Source organism: Mirounga angustirostris, unplaced genomic scaffold (assembly GCF_029215605.1).
Source record: "Mirounga angustirostris isolate CCGP_5_RB_7025 unplaced genomic scaffold, mMirAng1.0.hap1 SCAF_3, whole genome shotgun sequence".
NCBI lineage: Eukaryota > Metazoa > Chordata > Mammalia > Carnivora > Phocidae > Mirounga > Mirounga angustirostris.
Genome location: NW_026991711.1, coordinates 25,675,821 through 25,696,525, shown reverse-complemented (window position 1 = coordinate 25,696,525; position 20,705 = coordinate 25,675,821). Strand labels below are relative to the sequence as shown.

Below are 20,705 nucleotides of genomic sequence, written 5' to 3'. Positions count from 1 at the left end.
CCCAGAATAGACATGCCAAAATACTAAAGACATAATCTATCAACATGCTGAGAATCACACAGCAAAATAATGAAGAAATGAGTTGCAGAGATGTTGCTTCTCTTAATTATCCCACCTTGAACTGACCCTATTTCCATACAACTTGTTATTTGAGATAATGACCATTTTTGGGGGGGGGGGTAACCTACTTTTTAGTTGGTTTTAAGTAATTTTTAATCTTTACAATTATAACTGTGGATGACTGAATGAGTCTACTATCATGGTGAATCATCTGTCTACCTGAAAAGCATTTGATTTGTATCCAGGCATATATGTCTATTGACAAGAAATAAAAAAGGGAAATAAGTGCAAATGAGTAATGTGAAATTGAATTAGCCTGCAAAACATGCAGACTATGCAAAAAGTAGAGAAATAGAACATTTAGGTAAAGTTTTGAAACTTCTTCAATGATAAATGATCTATAAGATATTATCAGCTTTTGGATAACAATTCATAAGTTAGTATCTTGAGGAATTATCCAAACCTAATAAGTGGAATATGGAAAACAATAATTTGAGCCCCCTTTTTGGAAAGACTTTAACTTGAAGAATTACATGAATTATTGAAGGAAAACAGGGTCTGATGATGTAATTGTTGCAGATATTGAGTAGTCATATTTTCTAAATCAAATTCAGAATATGTTCATTAGTTTATTCATTTAAAATATATGTGGTGGAGTGCCTGGGTGGCTCAGTTGGTTAAGCGACTGCCTTCGGCTCAGGTCATGATCCTGGAGTCCCGGGATCGAGTCCCACATCGGGCTCCCTGCTCAGCGGGGGGTCTGCTCCCTCTGACCCTCCCCCCTCTCATGCTCTCTGTCTCTCATTCTCTCTCTTGCAAATAAATAAAATCTTAAAAATAAAATAAAATAAAATATATGTGGTGTAAGCCATGCTCCCGATGCCCCACTCTGCTCCTCTCACTAGGCCCAGCGGCCTGCGCCCACCATGGCCACCATTCAGCAGCTGGTAGGAAGATGGTGCTTAGTGGAAAGCAAAGGCTTTGGCGAATACATGAAGGAAGTAGGAGCGGGAATGGCTCTGTGAAAAGTGGGTGAAATGGCCAAATCAGATTGTATCATCTCTTCTGACAGCAAAAACCTCACCATAAAAACTGAGAGCACTTTGCAAACAACACAGTTTTCATGTAACCTGGGAGAGAAGTTTGAAGAAACTACAGCTGATGGCAGAAAAACTGAGACTGTCTGCAACTTCACAGACGGCGCATTGGTTCAACGTCAAGATTGGGATGGGAAGGAAAGCACAATCACAAGAAAATTGGAAAACGGGAAATTAGTGGTGGAATGCGTCATGAATAATGTCACCTGTACTCGGGTCTATGAAAAAGTAGAGTAAAAATTCCATCATCATTGTGGACAGGAATTAGCTGTGAGGATGAACAAGCTCAGTTCAATGAGCAAATCTCCATACTGCTTTTTTTTTCATTACTGTGTCCAATTATCTTTATCACAAACATTTTACATGCATCTATTTCAAAGTGTTGATTTAACTAGTAAATTATTTGTTTGTGCTAAAACAAACTGGGTTTTTCATAAAATTAATGGTTAGTAAATAACCTTTGGTTATTAAATAAATTTGTTAGTAAATAAATTTTGGTTAGTAAATAAATTTGTGCTAAAAAAAATAAATAAAATAAAATATATGTGGTGTATCCTCAGTGTCTAATTCATCCTCTTTGCAGGGGCATTAAAAAATAACACAACAAGAGAACAAATTTGATTTTATACATATTTTTTTCGATTGAAATTGAAAGGGCCTGACAATTCTTATTTGTGCTGTGGGCACAGTAAAATCTCAAAATATAAAGCTGAATATATAATTGAAGTCCCCAAATTTATAATCAAATAAGGAACATGGAGGAAAGTTAGGGAAGAAAGACCTATCTCTGCCTCAATGAACTTAATTTTTAAAATATTTTTCTGGATATATTTGACTTAGGAACTGAGTGTATAATCCTTTCCTCAATATGTTCTAATTCTTGTTTCTTTTTAAAGATCTCTGAATTTCTTTCAAATTGAATATTTGTTTCTATTCAAAAATAAACTACTTTTCTTCTCCTTTTTAAATGTTTGGTTATGTAAGATGTAAAATTAATATTATTATAACTCAGATTACAAGCTTTCTGTGTAGGATCATTTTGACATTAAAAACATTTGACACATTGTATAATTTATTCTGCAATGATATTTCTTAATTAGTTAATTGGCTTGTATGACTTCTAATCTTAATCTATATGACTTTTGAATCTAATTCATAAATATTTTATTAAATTCATTAACATTTAAGCCATTTAACAATAATAGCTCTTGATTAATTTTCTCTTCAGATAGGATTTTTTGTAATCTTTTTCAGTTCAAAAAAGGAAAGGGATGAACTGCTAGTTTACTTACTTTTTAAAATTTAATTTAGAATATTAAGTTTATAGAACTTTGATCTTCAGATTTTTCTAGTTCTATCACACTACTTGTTAGAGTGAAAGAGGTTAATAATTTGTCCAATCGTGTTGAAAATTATACATATTACCCATAGACAAACACACACAATGGACAAAGTTTCAGGTATGAAAGATGAATAAATTCTAGAGATCTGCTATACAACACTGTAAAAAAAGTACACCCCATTTTATTTCTTGTTTTTTTGTTTGTTTGTTGTTTTTAAAGATTTATATATTTATTTGAGAGAGAGAGCGCATGAGTGGGAGGGACAGAGGGAGAAGGAGGGAGAATCAGACTCCTCACTCAGCGTGGAGCCCAGTGTGGGGCTCGATCTCATGACCCTGAGATCACAACCTGAGCCAAAAACAAGAGTCCAATGCTTAACCAGTTGCACCACACAAGCACCTATCTTATTTCTATTATATACACCTGAGGAAAAAAATTCCCCAAACGTTATAGTTCATGATGATAAAAAGACAACTACAAACAGAACAAAACAAAACTAATTCATGTTTTCACCTAAATATTCAATATTGCTGGATGAAAATCACCCAAGATTGATTTACATTACCATAAAATTATGATTTCAAGCCTCAACCATTCATTTAATACTCCCCAGCAGTTCTATATTACTTCCCTTGCAAATCAGGATACGATGCCAGAATTTACTGTTGTATAGCTCCATGTGTTCCCATTTTCTTTCAGTTCTCTAAATGGAATTTAGTGAATAACTCCTTTTTACTCCTGTTTTTACCAAAGTACAGTCTGTTCTTTTTGTGCTCTGGGAATCAGGTCCTGTTTGATCTTCTCAAGGATTAATTCCTAAATTATCACTTTGATATCCTGTTTGTAACAACTCTTCTAAACTACTATATAATTCATATTCAAATATCATCCCCCATATATAAAAACACCCTCCTGGTCCCATCCCCCCATCACAGCTACCACCTAATTTTTCTGCTTCCTTTCACAGAAAATCTGACCAAAAAAACTTTCTGAAGTTTTATCTTCTACTCTATCACCTCCTGATTATCTTGTCAATCTTCTGTTATCCTCAACTAAAACAGATCTTTTCAAAATTCGTAATGAGTATTAACTTTTTTGTAAGCTAATTGAAAGTTCTATTCTTAGAACACTTTTATTTTGACTTTCCTGACACCACTCTCCTGGTTTAATTTATGTCTCAATTGGCTCTTAATTTGCCCAATTATTTGTGTCTTTTTTTATTCCACCTCTATTATTCTGCAATAACCCTAACCTCTGTTCTGTTCTCTGCTCTATCTACAGTTTCTCTTTGAGTGATAGCAAGGTAACATGTGAACCCAGAAGTTTAACAAACATCTGGATAAACACACACACACACACACACACACACAATCTTCCCTAAGATTCAAATTAACCTAATTGACTCTCTACAGGACATTTACAATTGTATGTTGCATGTTTTTGTCAATAAGTATTATTTTATATTATAAAGTCTGATAATTCTGTTATCTGAAAACAAAAGTGATACCTCATTAAAAGTGAAGGGCGCAGAGTGTCATTCCTTCTTCTTCTTTTCTTTTCTTTTCTTTTTTTTTTTTTTTTAAGATTTTATTTATTTGAGAGAGAGCACGAGCAGGGGACAAGGGGAGAGGGAGAAGCAGACTCCATGCTGAGTGGGGAGCCCAGTGCAGGACTCTATCCCAGCACCTTGAGATCTTGACCTAAGCCAAAGGCAGATGCTTAACCGACTGAGCCACCCACATGCCCCCTTCTTCTGTTTTCTGTTTCCCACTGCTGGTAATTTATTTTATTGTAAGTATAATCATAATCCCATTGTTTATTATAAGAGGGCTACATTCTCTTCTTCAGACACACCCAGACCTCTTATCTGTAGGCATTTGTGCATGTAATTTTTGTTTAGCCTAAAAAGCTGCTTCACAAGCACTCACAACTTACATATTTCAGCAGAAATATCTGTGCTAAGGAAAATCTTCCACTGATAACTCTAACTAAAGTTATTATTTCTTCAGCCTGTTTACTTCCTACATAGCATACATAGCATTTATTGCTGTGGTATTTAAATTTTTCATTTTAAATGGTTTATTGCCTATTTCCATCCTTAGAACATACGCTTGATGGGCATATTTCCTATGAGACAGATTTATAAACTGGAAAAGAGATAATTCTCACATCATTTTATTTTCTTTATGAAACTATCATTTTTATTTTATGTACTCCTTTGCCTCCTGTATCTTTTAGCTAAGCTGCTCTGCCCTCGCCCTGAACTTTTGATAACTCTCTTTAAAGACCAAATGGAATTTCCACATGCATTTCCACAGGCATTCTGCAATGAGAATGTTCAGATCACTACTCATTATTATATTACTGGACATTTGAAATATAATTTCTTCCCATTGCTCTGTCACAGAATATGAAGAGCAGAGTACCGTGTACCAGTTACCAATCACAGGAGTGTAGAGCACTGTGTGCCAGTTATCAATCCCAGGGGAGGAAGCTCTTCTACCCATTGCATTGCGGTATGAGAGTTTTCAAGGAAGACACACCACAGTCAAGCACAGGATGGAGTAACACTTCACTAACATAGAGAAGAGGCACAGCAATATCAGTTACAGCAGTGTGTGCAGGTCCTCTATGACCAGTGGGTCTCTCCTGGCTGCTGAAGGCAAAGGAATTTGCCCAATGCTCTCTTTCATACGGTAGTGGAAGGAACCAGCAGCAGAGTTGGCCAGATGCCATATGATGCACACACTTTAAGCGGAAACAAAAGAACACTCATTGAGCCTAGAAAAGGGAAAGATATTCCCATACAAGGCAACAAGCTTGGCACAGGGTATTTGAACTCATTTCTTGGTAAGGGTGTGTTCTAGGCCTGAGACCCATTCTTATATGGCCAAGTGGAGGCTGAAAGGGTGTGCTCATGAGATTGCCTTTCCCAACAGAATGGAATTAACATTTTACCCAGAAGTCATACTTGATTTTTTTCCCTCTTCCTTCTGACCTAATTAGGCATCCTACCTTGTTATTTTAAGATCACACTGCCATTTTTTTCTTCCAGTTATGATTTCAATAGCTAAGTGTAAGTTATTCACTGTCATTCAACTGCACAATTGTAATAGCCTTATAATTGGCTAATTGTATCCCATCCACTTCTCTATAAATCATCCACATTTTAATCAGAACTATCTTTATGAAATAAAACTTTTACAATTTTCTTACCCAGTTTGCAGTTGACTCATGAAATTTAAAACAAAACAAAATGTTCTCAGTCATTGCTTGGAGTCAACCAACCCAACTAAGATCCACTTGATTCCTTTCTACCCAACACTGGAAATTGTTACTCAGTAGATCTGGTTTTGCACCAGGGACTCTGTAATTCTACACATTATCCCAAGTGATTTTGACAATCTCCCAGTTTGGGCAACAGCTGTTCTAGACAAGATCAGTTCCCAAAACCCTTTTGGAATTCTTCCTCCTGACTCCTCCACTTATAATATGTTTTTTATATAAATATACATATTTTTCAAAACAGCTCAAATTTTACCTTATTCAAATGCTTTTAAAGTAAAACCTTCACGGGACGCCTGGGTGGCTCAGTCGGTTAAGCGTCTGCCTTCGGCTCAGGTCATGATCCCAGGGTCCTGGGGTCGAGTCCCACATCGGGCTCCTTGCTCAGCCAGGAGCCTGCTTCTCCCTCTGCCTGCTGCCCCCGCTGTTCGTGCTCTCTCTCCTCTCTCTGACAAATAAATAAATCTTAAAAAATAAATAAATAAATAAAATAAAATAAAACCTTCACTTAAAAAATCAATCTCAACTTTTTCATCTTTCCATTGTATGTTATTTCTAATTACATTTTAGATCTTATTAGTTTGTCAAATAACTGACATAATTTATAGATACACTTCTACGTAAGTAATCATCTACATGGTAGGGGCATGTTTTCTCATTGTCATCGAGGAAAGCGTATCTTTATGTTCCTGCTGATATTTTTCATTATAACTTCTTCTGTTTTGTTTTACACTTAATATTAGATTATACTCATTAACTATGTAACATGAAAATTTTGTTTACCTTGATATGGTTCTACTTTGTGCCTCATACATAATGTGCAAAAAATATAATAAGATTCAGGGGATGCCTGGGTGGCTCAGTCGGTCAAGCATCTGCCTTCGGCTCAGGTCATGATCCCAGGGACCTGGGATCAAGTCCCGCATCAGGCTCCTTGCTCAGCAGGGAGCTTGCTTCTCCCTTTGCCTCCTGCTCCCCGCCTGGTTGTGCTTTCTCTTTCTCTCTGACAAATAAATAAAAATAAATAAATAAATAAATAAATAAATAAATAAATAAATAAATAAATAAAATCTTAAAAAAAAAGATTCAGGAATATCATTCAGATTTGATTCTGTGGAATAATCACACTGCTTTTATTGTGTTAATACTTCATTATATAATTTACCAACTGAAGAGTAAGTGCTACCAATTTGCATTTGAGTACTTGAGGTAGATGGTCTACATAATTTCCTAGTCTATTTCTCTAAAAGACCCAGGAATTTTATTGTTTCAAATGATAGGGAACAAAAAAGTCTGATATCACTGTGAATTGAATTATTTTTTATATTATATATTTTTACAAAATGAGAACATTAACTTTGGTGGTAGTTATGTAATTCAGAATATTAACAGGATATCTAAGTCAAAGAAATTCTTCTACTGAAATAATTACTTAATAAAAAGTAAACATTATTTTCTGTATTCAACCACTGGTGGTTATTAACTAAAGCTATGCTGTATTAGTAAAATGAAATTATATTTTAGATACTTATATATTTACAGGCATCGGATAGAAAGTCAATTGAAATATTCCAGAAAGCAAATTTTATGTAAATTAAGATAGATGTGATTATCTGCAAAATCACATTTTGTTTTGTAGGCCAGATAAGAGCTAAACATCTATTGTGTGCTTTTCATGTGCCAGATACTAATCTGCTAGAATTTTATAACCAAAGCATCCAGTTTTGCTTGCTTATCAGATGTGCTCCAGAGAACAATTATTATATTATTTACATAGAGAGAGTTGTTATTTCACTATTTCTTAGTTAATTTTCATTTTACTACTAGGGATAGTATGCAGGAAGAGGGGAGGAGATATTAATATGTCAATTCCAAATGCTATATATTATTGATTATGTATAATGGGAGTATGTAATGAAAAATAAATCAAAATGTTTAAAATAATTAAAAATAACTATGATAGTACTATCACCTTCAGAGTTATATTATTTTGCAACAAGATATTACTTTATACTCCATTTATTTATAGGTATATTCTAATAGATACTGGGCACCCAGCCACAAATAAGAACCAAATATTTCCTAACCATAAAATCCATCACCCTACACCCCAAATACAACTCCCTTTGCTATGTTAGTGCCCAGGCAACTTAATTCAAAATTCAGTCATCTTTGTCCCATCTTTGGATTCAAGTTCCCTTCTTTGACCCGCTTTCAATAGGTGGCCATATATTATGAATTATGCCCTCCTCTGCATTTCTTACATCTGTCTCTTCATGTTCTTTTCCACTGCCCTATTTTCAACTCAACCAAGTCTCACTTGAACTACTCTGCACTATATTCTATGCATCAGTCATGGATTCTTCAGGCCATTGCTCAGATATGTTTACCTGAGGGGTGATCATATAAATCAGTTGTGCCGTACTATCACCAATATCCACTTGCTTATTGAATGTGGGCCAAGTGTGGCTATAAAATGCTAGACCTCTCCTGTCTCTCAACTCTTTTTATAGAAGTATCTCCAGTTCTATGTGTTCTACTCTGATTTTTATTTGCCCCTTCCTCATTTCAAATACTTGAAATCCTAGACTCAATTCAAAGTTTAATTCAAATGCCTTTTCATCCTATTAAATATTTCTGGTTGCCTTTACCAGGATAAATTGACTCATAAAATATTTGTAATCTCTTATCCACTAATTAAAGTTTATGCTATTTTTTAGTTGCCTGTCTTATGTCTCCTACATACTGTATGGACACTGGGGCGGGGGGGGGGGGGGGCGCTAATACTGATTCCAATTAGTCTTTCTATTTATAGCAAAGGTGAGCCATGACTTGCATAAAGGCAGGCAAAAGAAAATATGGATAATCACTGTTCTGGTACTATTTAATAAAGCATTATGCATCTTTAAACTATTCTCTCTGGACAAAGGAATCAAAATTAAAACTGTTTAATCTACTTGGTTCCAGTATCTTTCTTTACCAATGCTTACTTTTTTTTATCAGTTGTGAATTGGGAAGAACAAAAAAGATATTACACACTGTAGTCCTATCTCTTTCTCCTGTTCATTTGCAAACAATATTTTCATATAAATACACAGGCTTATAGCAAAATAAAAATAATATTTTATACAACTAAAATGTAATTAACTGTAATTGACTCCTACTCCTCCTAAGATCAGTATCAGTAAGCTTTTTATTGCCAAGTCATCAGGACTTTGTTATTCCCGTTACTGGATACCAGTTCTTGTCTTCCTCTGGTTCTTGGGTTCTTTGTTTATATGATATTTTCTGATTTGCTGTCTGACTTTAGGCTTCTCTTACTTTAGGCCAGTTTGATGATTCTTCAGAATAAGAAAGTTTATATGCTGAGTAGAACAAGTTGCCTTCTCTAATGGAAACTTAAAGTCCAATCCTTAAAGTACAAAGCAAATCATCCCCAATTGCCCTAACTTAGGTATTGTACTTACACTTTTATTGTTGCACATGTCAATAACAACTATAAAAAAAAAAAAATCTGTGTAAAGCAGGACTTTTTAGAGTCAAGCCTCTATTGGTTTTCTTAGAAGGAGAAAAATCAAATGCCCTTGCTTGGGAAGAACAAGATGTTATATCTGTAACTGTGGAGTAAAGTATTTAATAGGCCCCCATGGATTTAGAGGTAAAAAGAATGTTTTCTAATCAGTTTTGCCTGGAAGACTCTGCTCTATTTCCCAAAAGCCCTACCTTGTAAAGTTGCTTTCTTTCTCTCATCTTCAGATGTCAACTCTCTGATCTGCAGGTAGAGGTTAAAAAAAAAAAAAAATTACCTGCCTAAGCACAGTGTTGCTTCCCTGGAGTGCTTGGGTGACCTAAGAATTATTCAACTAATCATATTAGTATATGAATTCTACCCAAATCATATTTTCAAATATCAGCAGATCATATGAAGTAAAAATATTTATTTTTACTCTTAAGTAATCTTTATTTCCTAACTAGTTATTACAAGGAAACAGACTAAGATTCAGGCCACTGACTAATGGGAATCATTCTAGTTTAGTTACTTTATTAATCACCTGGTAATTGTGTTATTAATTCTAGGCTGAAGTCTACCTGAAGTCAACCATTAAGTTGCAACCACTCAGTTTATTTAGGGTACACTATTTAAAATAAAAATTCTGTTATTGTATTATATCAGATGGCATTTTTTTCCTTTGGCAGATCATATATTGGTAATTAAATATTATGGATATGTATGGCTTTTTTATAGTCTCATTCCCTTTAAATTGTTGTATTTAAGCCTACTTACTTTTGTATTCTAAAATATTACCAAAACATTACTAAAATTTACCCACACCTCTCAAAGCACAATGGTACTCTGTTCTCTTACATACAAATGTGGTAATAAAATCCAAATTACTAGAAATCACCCATATTCTGCTAGAAATGTAAGGTGATATTACTTGGATGGCATCATCAAAAAAGACTACTGGTAACTACTTACCTTTCATTTAAATGAATAGGAAATTTAATAAATCAAACAGCATTTTTTTTTTCAGTACAAAGGGGGAAAATGGATTAACAGTCAAATCACTTGAGATACTACTTGACTTAATTTTGAAAGCAATTTGAAAACATCTTGTGAATGGCCAAACTGGTTCTATTAAACTTCTGTATTTCTTTACTCAATGTTTGGGAACTCCTTAGTACAAATAATTACAATTAAAAAAATAAAAAGAGGCTTGCTTTACACATTTATGTCTTAAAATTACTTATTAGAGACATTTTATTTTTACTTCATTTAAATGAAATGAGATATTTTAGGACTTTAAATTTGACTTCTTTAATTAGTATTAAAATATGAAATCTATGTGTAGTTATTAAACTCACTATTAAAATCAATACTTCAAACATGACTAATGTTTTCTTTCAGAATTTCATAGTATGTTGGAATTACAAACAAATGAATAATTATAGTAGCATATTCTAAGTGACTTTGTACAATTGTCCAAAGGGGCAAAAGAAATACATTTTACCTTTGAGTAATATTTAAGTAATATATCAACCAAATTAGAGTGGAAAGGAAGATAAAAAAATATCCAGGAAAACCTATGAAAAGGAGAAGGATATAAAAATTCTTAGGAGATGGTAGGGAGACTTTTGAAATATTTTACATGGCCACAATGCAGGGATGGTATATATATGAATGTAAATACATAAATAGATATATGTTTATACATATATATGTATATATATTATTTATATTTATATTTTCCAAAAGTTAAACAGAAAAATAGATATATGTATATACATATATGTGTATATATATTATTTATATTTATATTTTCCAGAAGTTAAACAGAAGAGATAAAAGATAAATAGTTAAACTTCTGTCACTGACTCTATAGTTTGCTCAACGAAGGGTGCATTTTGCTAATGGTAAGCTGTTTGAGAATTTTGTGGAGGGAAGCGTTTTTATCAGATGAGCGTTTACGAAAGATCATTTAACACAGTGTAGAAAATGACTTAGAGAAAGATGGGCTAAGAAAAGAAAGCAAGAAGATGGATGTTATTATGGGAGCCAAGTGAGAAAGTATGAGAGGATGGTGTCCTGGTTCTGAAGATAAGTTTTAATTTTACTGTAGACAGCAGAGTATCAGAATGGCAGGTAATATTCTGATATATTAAACATATTTATATGGTTTTGTTATTTAAAATTAACACTCACTTGACACGTCTTAGACATTGAACTAAAATTCCAGATAAATTCAATGACAGTGCACTTTGTGATAAACTTTGAAGCACTAATTTTTATAATATTTAGATTCTAATAAACTACAAATATTTGTTTACTATTCTTTAAAATTGTTCCTCTAATACTTCAGATTCAATTAAAAGTATACATTTGGATCATTTAAGTTACACATGAAGTCTCTTTTCTGTTTTCTGCCTTATTTTCCTCTATTCAATTCACAAGTCCAAACATATATTTAAAATTCTATCTTTGGTGCATATCTTAGCTGGCTTGGGCCGCTGTAACAAAATCCCAAAAACTAGCTGGAAGTCAGACTATCAGCATGGTGAAGTTCTGGTGAGAAAGCCTGCTTCCTGGGTTATAGACAGGCAACTTCTCACTTATCCTCACCTGACCCAGAGAGAACTCCGGTCTCTTCATCTTCTCATATGGACAACAATCCCATTATAGGGGATCCACCGCCATGATTTCATCCAAACCCAATTACCTCCTAAAGGCTCCACCTCCAAACACCACTGCATTGGGGATTAGGGTCTCAACAAATGGATATTGTATGCCCATAGCAGTACCTGTAATGGTGAGTTGAAATACATGGATTTATTAAAATAATTGTTAAAGTCAATTTATTATTTACTTAACAAGGCATAAATAAGGAGATTGTATAATGGAAATAATAATGCCTTGTTCTACTCCCCCAAATTACAGAGTGCTGTTGTAACTCATCAATGTGCTATTCATCTTTTCATATAATTCTCAGTGTTCCTACAAATAAAATCTTACATAAAATAAACTGATATTTTTTATCTTTGTGCACAGTACAATGTAATCGCATATGTTATACTGAGCTGAAATATATAAAAGAGTTGAAGAAACATTCAAATAGTGTCAGCCACTTATCTTTGTATTTTTGTTTGCGATGCATGACCATATCTGTGCTACGTTTTTTAAATTTTCTTATGACCTTTATCTGATGCTCTCTTTCCATAGCTGTCCACTTTCCTTACTACAAAAAGAAAAGGTTGTTTAGTGAAATTTAAACACATTTACGCTGAAGTCGCACAAATTAGTTGAAGTGTTTGTTGACAAGGCTCTGGTCTCCAGTCCTCAAATATATTCAAGGGTTTATCTTTCTATAATGGCTTCTTTTTTTTTTTAATCTTTACATAGGCTTCATGAGATTCTGGAGCTCATTTTGATTTTTTTATCTTTTTTAAAAAAATTTTTAAAGATTTTATTTATTTGAGAGAGAAAGAGGAAGCACAGAAGGAGAGGGAGAGGGAGAAGCAGGCTCCCCACGATGCGGGGATCCCAGGACCCTGGGATCACGACCTCAGCCAAAGACAGATGCTTAACGACTGAGCCACCCAGGAGCCCCCTTGATTTTTTTATTCTTGTATCTCTACAGCCTAGCCTAGTACCTGATCATTACAGATGTACACATATGGGCTTAAAAGCATGGCTATAAGTATTTATTAGTATAGATTCATTTGATTTAACACTTAAAATCTCTTGCTTCTTTTTTTAAATTTTTAAATAATTTATTTGAGAGAGAGAGGTAGAGGAGAGGGGAGGGGCAGAGGACGAGAGAGTCTTAAGCAGACTCTGCACTGAGCTCCTAGCGGGGCTTCATCTCACAACCCAAGATCATGACCTGAGTGGAAACCAAGAGTCAGACCCTTAACTGACGCACCACCCAGGTACCCCTCCTTTGCATCTTCTAATGCTGTGCAGAATCTACTCAGGTGCTCAATTCTTAGAAATTGGGGTCTTAGAGGAGTTTGGTTTCCTGTCTACAGGTAAGTTAATAAGAAGGGACTATTACTATTTTTTAATATATTTATTTATTTTTAAAATTTTATAAAGTACACAACTTGATGTTTTCATAGGCTTATATATTGTGAAATAATCACCACAATTAGGCTAATTAACATATCCATCACATCACATAGTTATCATTTTCTTGTTTTGTTTTTGTGTGTGTGTGGTAAAAGAACACTAAAGATCTACCCACTTAGTAAATTTCAGGTATACAATACAGTATTGTTAACTCTATTCACTTTGCTGTAAATTTAGATCTCTAGAACTTATTTATTTTGCATAACTGAAAATTTGTACCCCTTGACCATCACCTCCCCATTTTTCCTTCCCCCTAGTCCCTGGCAACCACCATTCTACTCTCTGTGAGTTCATTTCTTTCTACATATAAATGAGAATATGCAGTATTTGTCTGTTTGTATCTTGCATATTATACTATTTTCAAATATGGCAGGATTTCCTTAATACACACACACAGAGGAATATTATATTTACCACATTTCTTTATCCATTCATCTGCCAATAGAAATTTAGGTTTCTTCCATATCTTGGCTATTGTGAATAGTGCTGCAATGAAAACTGTAGTGCAAACAACCTCTTTAAGATACTGATTTCATTTCTTTTGGATACATACCCAGAAGTGGCATTGCTGGGTCATAAGGTGGTTCTATTTTTAATTTTTTGAGGAACTTTCATATACTGTACTCCGTATAATGGTTGTAACAATTTACATTCACACAAATAGTGTACATGGGTTCCCTTGGCTCCACATTCTGGCCAGCACTTGTTATTTTTTGTCTTTTTGCTAATAGCATTCTAGCAGGTGTTAGGTGATACCTTGTAGTTTTGATTCCCCTTTTCCTGATCATTAGTGAAATTGAGCACCTTTTCATATACCTATTGGTTATTTGTATGTTTTCTTTTGAGAAGTATTTATTCAGATCCTTTACCTGGTATTTTTTTTTAATTTTATTATGTTATATTAGTCACCATACAATACATCATTGGTTTTTGATGTGGTGATCCACGATCCATTGTTTTCATATAACACCCAGTGCTCCATGCAGTACGTGCCCTCCTTAATACTCATCACCGGGCTAACCAATCCCCCCACCCCCCTCCCCTCTAAAACGCTGTTTCTCAGAGTCCATAGTCTCTCATGGTTCATCTTTCCCTCCAATTCCCTCCCTGACTCATTTTTTCCTTCCTTCTTCTAGTGTCCTCCATGCTATTCCTTATGTTCCACAAATAAGTGAAACTATATGATAATTGACTTTCTCTGCTTGACTTATTTCACTTAGCATAATCTCCTCCAGTCCCATCCATGTTGATGTAAAAGTTGGGTATTCATCCTTTCTGATGGCTGAGTAATATTCCATTGTATATATGGACCATATCTTCTTTATCCCATTCATCTGTTGAAGGGCATCTCGGCTCTTTCCACAGTTTGGCTATTCGGACATTGCTGCTATGAACATTGGGGTGCATATGGTCCTTCTTTTCACTACATCTGTGTCTTTGGGGTAAATACCCAGGAGTGCAATTGCTGGGTCATAGGGTAGCTCTATTTTTTAAATTTTTGAGGAACCTCTACATTGTTTTCTAAAGTGGCTGTACCAACTTGCATTCCCACCAACAGTGTAAGAGGGTTCCCATTTCTCCACAACCTCTCCAACATTTGTTATTTCTTTCCCTGTCCATTTTTGCCATTCTAACTGGTGTAAGGTGGTATCTCAATGTGGTTTTGATTTGGATTTCCCTGATGGCTAATGATGAACATTTTTTCATGTGTCTGTTAGCCATCTGTATGTCTTCTTCAGAGAAGTGTCTTTTCATGTCTTCTGCCTATTTTTTGACTTGATTTTTTGTTTTTTGGGTGTTGAGTTTGAGTAGTTCTTTATAGATCTTGGATACCAGCCCTTTATCTGTAGTGTCATTTGCAAATATCTTCTCCCATTCTGTGGGTTGCCTCTTTGTTTTGTTGACTGTTTCCTTTGCTGTGCAGAAGCTTTTTATCCTGATGAAGTCCCAAAAGTTCATTTTTGCTTTTGTTTCACTAGCTTTTGGAGATGTATCTTGAAAGAAGTTGCTGTGGCCGATGTCAAAGAGGTTACTGCCTATGTTCTCCTATAGGATTTTGATGGATTCCTGTTTCACCTTGAGGTCTTTCATCCATTTTGAGTTTATCTTTGTGTATGGTGTTAGCGAATGGTCGAGTTTCATTCCTCTGTAAGTGGCTGTCTAATTTTCCCAGCACCATTTATTGAAGAGACTCTCTTTTTTCCATTGCATATTTTTCCTTCTTTGTCAAAGATTATTTGACCATAGAGTTGAGGGTCCATATCTGGGCTCTCTATTCTGTTTCGTTGGTCTATGTGTCTGTTTTTGTGCCAGTACCATGCTGTCTTGGTGATCACTGCTTTGTAATATAGCTTGAAATCGGGCAATGTGATGTCCCCAGCTTTGTTTTTCTTTTTCAACATCTCCTTGGTGATTCGAGGTCTTTTCTGATTCCATACAAATTTTAGGATTGTTTATTCCAGCACTTTGAAAAATGTCATTGGAATTTTGATCGGGATGGCATTGAAGGTATAGATTGCTCTGGGTAGCATAGACATTTTAACAATGTTTATTCTTCCGATCCATGAACATGGAATATTTTTCCATCTTTTTGTGTCTTCTTTAATTTCTTTCATGAGTGTTCTGTAGTTCCTAGAGTATGGATGCTTTACCTCTTTGGTTAGGTTTATTCCGAGGTATCTTATGGTTTTTCATGCTATTGTAAATGGAATCGTTTCTCTAACTTCTCTTTCTACAGTTGCATTGTTAGTGTATAAGAAAGCAACTGATTTCTGTGCATTGTTTTGTATCCTGCCACATTACTGAATTGCTGTATGAGTTCTAGTAATTTGGGGATGGAGTCTTTTAGGTTTTCCACCTAAAGTATCATGTTGTCTGTGAAAAGAGAGAGTTTGACTTCTTCTTTGCCAATTTGAATACATTTTATTTCTTTTTGTTGTCTGATTGTTGTTGCTAGGACTTCTAGCACTATGTTGAACAATAGTGGCGAGAGTGGGCATCCTTAACGTGTTCCTGATCTTAAGGGAAAGGCTCTCAGCTTTTCCCCATTGAGGATAATAGTCACTGTGGGTTTTTCATAGATGGATTTTATGAACTTGAGGAATGTTCCCTCTAGCCCTATACTATGAAGAGTTTTAATCAGGAAAGGATGTTGTATTTTGTCAAATGCTTTTTCTGCATTGATTGAGAGGACCATATGGTTCTTCTCCCTGCTCTTATTAATGTGTTCTATCACATTGATTGATTTGCGAATGTTGAACCACGCTTGCATCCTGGGGATAAATCCCACTTGGTTGTGGTGGATGATCCTTTTAATGTAGTGTTGGATCCTATTAGCTAGGATTTTGTTGAGGATTTTCGAATCCATATTCATCAGGGATATCAGTCTGAAATTCTCCTTTTGGATAGGGTCTTTGCCTGGTTTGAGGAGTAAGGTAATGCTGGCCTCATAGAATGAGTCTGGAAGCTTTCCTTCTGTTTCTATTTTTTGAAACAGCTTCAGTAGAATAGGTATTATTTCTTCTTTGAATGTTTGGTAGAATTGCCAGGGAATCCATTAGGCCCTGGACTCTTGTTTTTTAGGAGGTTTTGGATCACTGCTTCAATCTCGTTATTGGTATTGGCCAATTCAGGTTGTCAATTTCTTCCTGTTTCAGTCTTGGCAGCTTATAGGTGTCCAGGAAGGCCTCCATTTCATCCAGTTTGCTCAGTTTATTGGCAAATAGTTGTTGCTAATAATTTCTAATAATTGTTTCTATTTCCTTGGTGTTAGTCGTAATCTCTCCCCTTTCATTCATAATTTTGTTAATTTGGGTCCTTTCTCTTTTCTTTTGGATAAGTCTGGCCAGTGGTTTATCAATCTTATTAATTCTTTCAAAAAACCAACTTCTAGTTTCGTTGATCTGATCTACTGTGTTTCTGGTTTCTAATTCATTGATTTCTGCTCTAATTTTAATTATTTCTCTTTTAATGCATGGCTTAGGCATTGTTTGTTGCTTTTCCTATAGTTCTTTAAGGTGTAGAGTTAGTTGGTGAATTTGGTATTTTTCTATTTTTTTGAGTGAGGCTTGGATGGCTACATAATTCCCCCTTAGAACCTCCTTTGCAGTATCCCATAGATTTTGGACCGATGTGTTTTCATTCTCATTGATTTCCATGAATTGTTTAAGTTCTTCTTTGATTTCCTGGTTGACCCAAACATTCTTGAGCAGAGTGGTCTTTAGCTTCCAAGTGTTTGAATTTCTGCCAAATTTATTCTTGTGATTGAGTTCCAGTTTTAGAGCACTGTGGTCTGAGAATATGCAGGGAATAATCTCAATCTTTTGGTATTGGTTGAGACCAGATTTGTGACCCAGTATGTGGTCTATTCTGGAGAAAGTTCCATGTGCACTCAAGAAGAATGAATATTCTGTTGTTTTAGGGTGGAATGTTCTGTAAATATCTATGAGGTCCATCTGGTCCAATGTATCATTCAAAGCTCTTGTTTCCTTGTTGATTTTGCTTAGATGATCTGTCCATTGCTGATAGTGGAGTATTGAGGTCTCCTACAATTAACGTATTGTTATCAATATGACTCTTTATTGTGGTTAACAGTTGGCTTATGTAGATGGCTGCTCCCATGTTGGGGGCATAGATATTTACAATTGTTAGATCTTCTTGTTGGATAGACCCTTTAAGAATGATACAGTGTCCTTCTGTGTCTCTAATTACAGACTTTAGTTTAAAATCTGATTTGTCTGATATAAGAATTGCTACCCCAGCTTTCTTTTGAGGTCTGCTGGCATGGAAGATGGATCTCCATCCCTTCACTTTCAGTCTGGATGTATCTTTAGGTTCAAAATGAGTCTCTTGTAGACAGCATATGGACGGGTCCTGTCTTTTTATCCAATCTGCAACCTTGTGCCATTTTATGGGAGTGTTCAGGCCATTCACGTTGAGAGTGATTATTGAAAGATATGAATTAATTGTCATCATGTTGCCTGTGAAGACGTTGTTTTTATAGATTGTCCCTATATATTTCTGTTGTATATCACTCTTGGGGTCTTTCTCCTTTTATAGAACCCCCCTCAATATTTCTTGCAGGGCTGGCTTAGTGGTCACATATTCTTTCAGTTTCTGCCGGTCATGGAAGCTCTGCATCTCTCCATCCATTCTAAATGAAAGCCTTGCCAGATAAAGTATTCTTGGCTGCATGTTCTTCTCATTTAGTATGCTGAATATGTCTTGCCAGGCCTTTCTGGCTTGCCAGGTCTCTGTGGATAGGTCTGACGTTATTCTGATGTTCCTCCCTCTGTACGTAAGGAATCTCTTCTCCCTAACTGCCTTTAAGATGGTTTCCTTGGTTCTAAGATTTGCAAGTTTTACTATTACATGCTGGGGTGTTGGCCTGTTTTCCTTGATCTTGGGAAGGGTCCTCTCTGCCTCTAGGATGCGAATGTTTGTTTCATTCCCCAGATTAGGGAAATTCTCAGCTACGATTTGCTCAAATACATCTTCTAGTTCTCTCTCTCTCTCCACTCCCTCTGGGATTCCAATTATTCTGACATTGGAATGCTTCATGGTGTCACTTATTTCTCTGATTCTATTTTCATGGATTCTGAGTTGTTTTTCCCTGGCCTCCTCTTTTCCTTTTTTATCTATTATATTGTCTTCCAGGTCGCTTATTTTCTCTTCTGCCTCAGTTACCCTAGCTGTTTGATTATCTAGATTGGATTGGATCTCATTGACAGCATTTTTAAATTCTGCCAATCCAGCTTTCATTTCTGCCCTTAGAGACTCTATGTTGCCATTAATTGATTTCTCGATTCTAGCCATTGTCTTCACAATTGCTACCCTAATTCCATCTCTGACATCTTGGTTATATCTGCATCCATTTGTAAATCTGCAGCATAAGTCATAATCTCTGAGTCTTTTCTATTTTGGGGGTTCCTCCTCCTAGTCGTTCTGTTGATGGGTGTTTGAGGGAATGTATAGAGTCCAAATTATTGACCAGAACCCAAGCAAGATGCACCTGTTTTCTTGGGACCTTAGGGTTGCTGGCCTCTTGTTTTCCCAGCCTCTCTTCTGCGGGAGGGGCCTGCCGCGCTGTTACTCAGGCAACCCTGTTCTGTTGGAGTTGCCCTGCCCTCCTGTGGCGGGGGATGGGCTTAGCGGGAATCAGTCGTTGGTGCTTTTGTTCTCTGGCGGCTTTCCCTGGCGGCTTTCCTCCTCTCTTCGGTGAGTCAGAGCAGAAGAGACCGTTTCCAACCCTCTGCCTCAGTAGAGAGACTGCAGTCTGTTCAGTGAGCTCTCCAGGCCACACCGTCTCCGTTTCTGTCTGTGCTGCTATAAACTGCAGCGTCCTGGGTTGTGCACCCCTCCAAAGTGCCCCCAGTCCTTCCTCCAGTTTGGGGCATGTTTCTGCCCTTTGTGCTTCTAAAACCACCAGCCACTCCCAGTTTGCCCATGCCCGACCCCGCACTCCGGGTTTCTGCCCTGGGGGCTGCCCTAAAGTCCTTTCCCCGCCGCTACCAGTCTGCGAGTCTATGCCCTGTCCCCAGCCCAGGAGGCTGTCGCTCACCGGCGGTGTAGGATCCCCATGGCCAGGCACCCTCCCACTGCCATTTATCCTCTGATATCTGCCCACAGAATCACGGCTCCCCCACTTCGTACCTTGAAACCAACCGCCTGCAATATTATGTTTGTAGAGATCCAGATCTTCTTACATCTCAGGCTGGTTCGGTGGGTGCTCAGAGTGGTCTGGTAGATATCCAGCTCAATTCCGGGGACCAGTTGAAATAGGGTCCCCTACTCCTCCGCCATCTTTCCCCCCAGTCAAGAAGGGACTAATAAATAACCAAAGCGTTGCCTGTGGCTATTCTGTGTTTGTTTGTTTGTTTGTTTGTTTGTTTGTTTGTCTTTGATCTGCCAGTCATTCTGTGGGGTGTATTTCTCTTTTCTTTAGTAAGTCTTGACCATCTTTCTTTCTTTCTTTTAAAAATTTACTGTTGATTACATCATTTTGCTAAAACGGGGTATATACGTCAATCAGATACCAAGTTCAGCTCTTTGAAGCACAGAGTGGCATCAGGATGAATCTTACTGTAATAGGTAAAAGATTGTTGAGTCTTTGAGAATGTACCTACCTATCATTTTCCTCCCTGAAAAACTCAGAAAAATTTCCTTTGAGAATGAACTATAGAAGGAGTTAATGTATACTTACATTAAGTCCTTCCACTTAAATTTCATTTATACACACATGTAGACACACACACACGTGTATACATATATGTGTATTTAAATATATTTGTATGT

General features: G+C 36.1%; 1 pseudogene; it reads left to right on the top strand.

The window, feature by feature from the left end:
* The first annotated feature begins 986 nt into the window (after positions 1-986).
* On the top strand, positions 987-1,546 carry LOC123838712 (fatty acid-binding protein 5-like; annotated as a pseudogene).
* Positions 1,547-20,705: the final 19,159 nt, after the last annotated feature.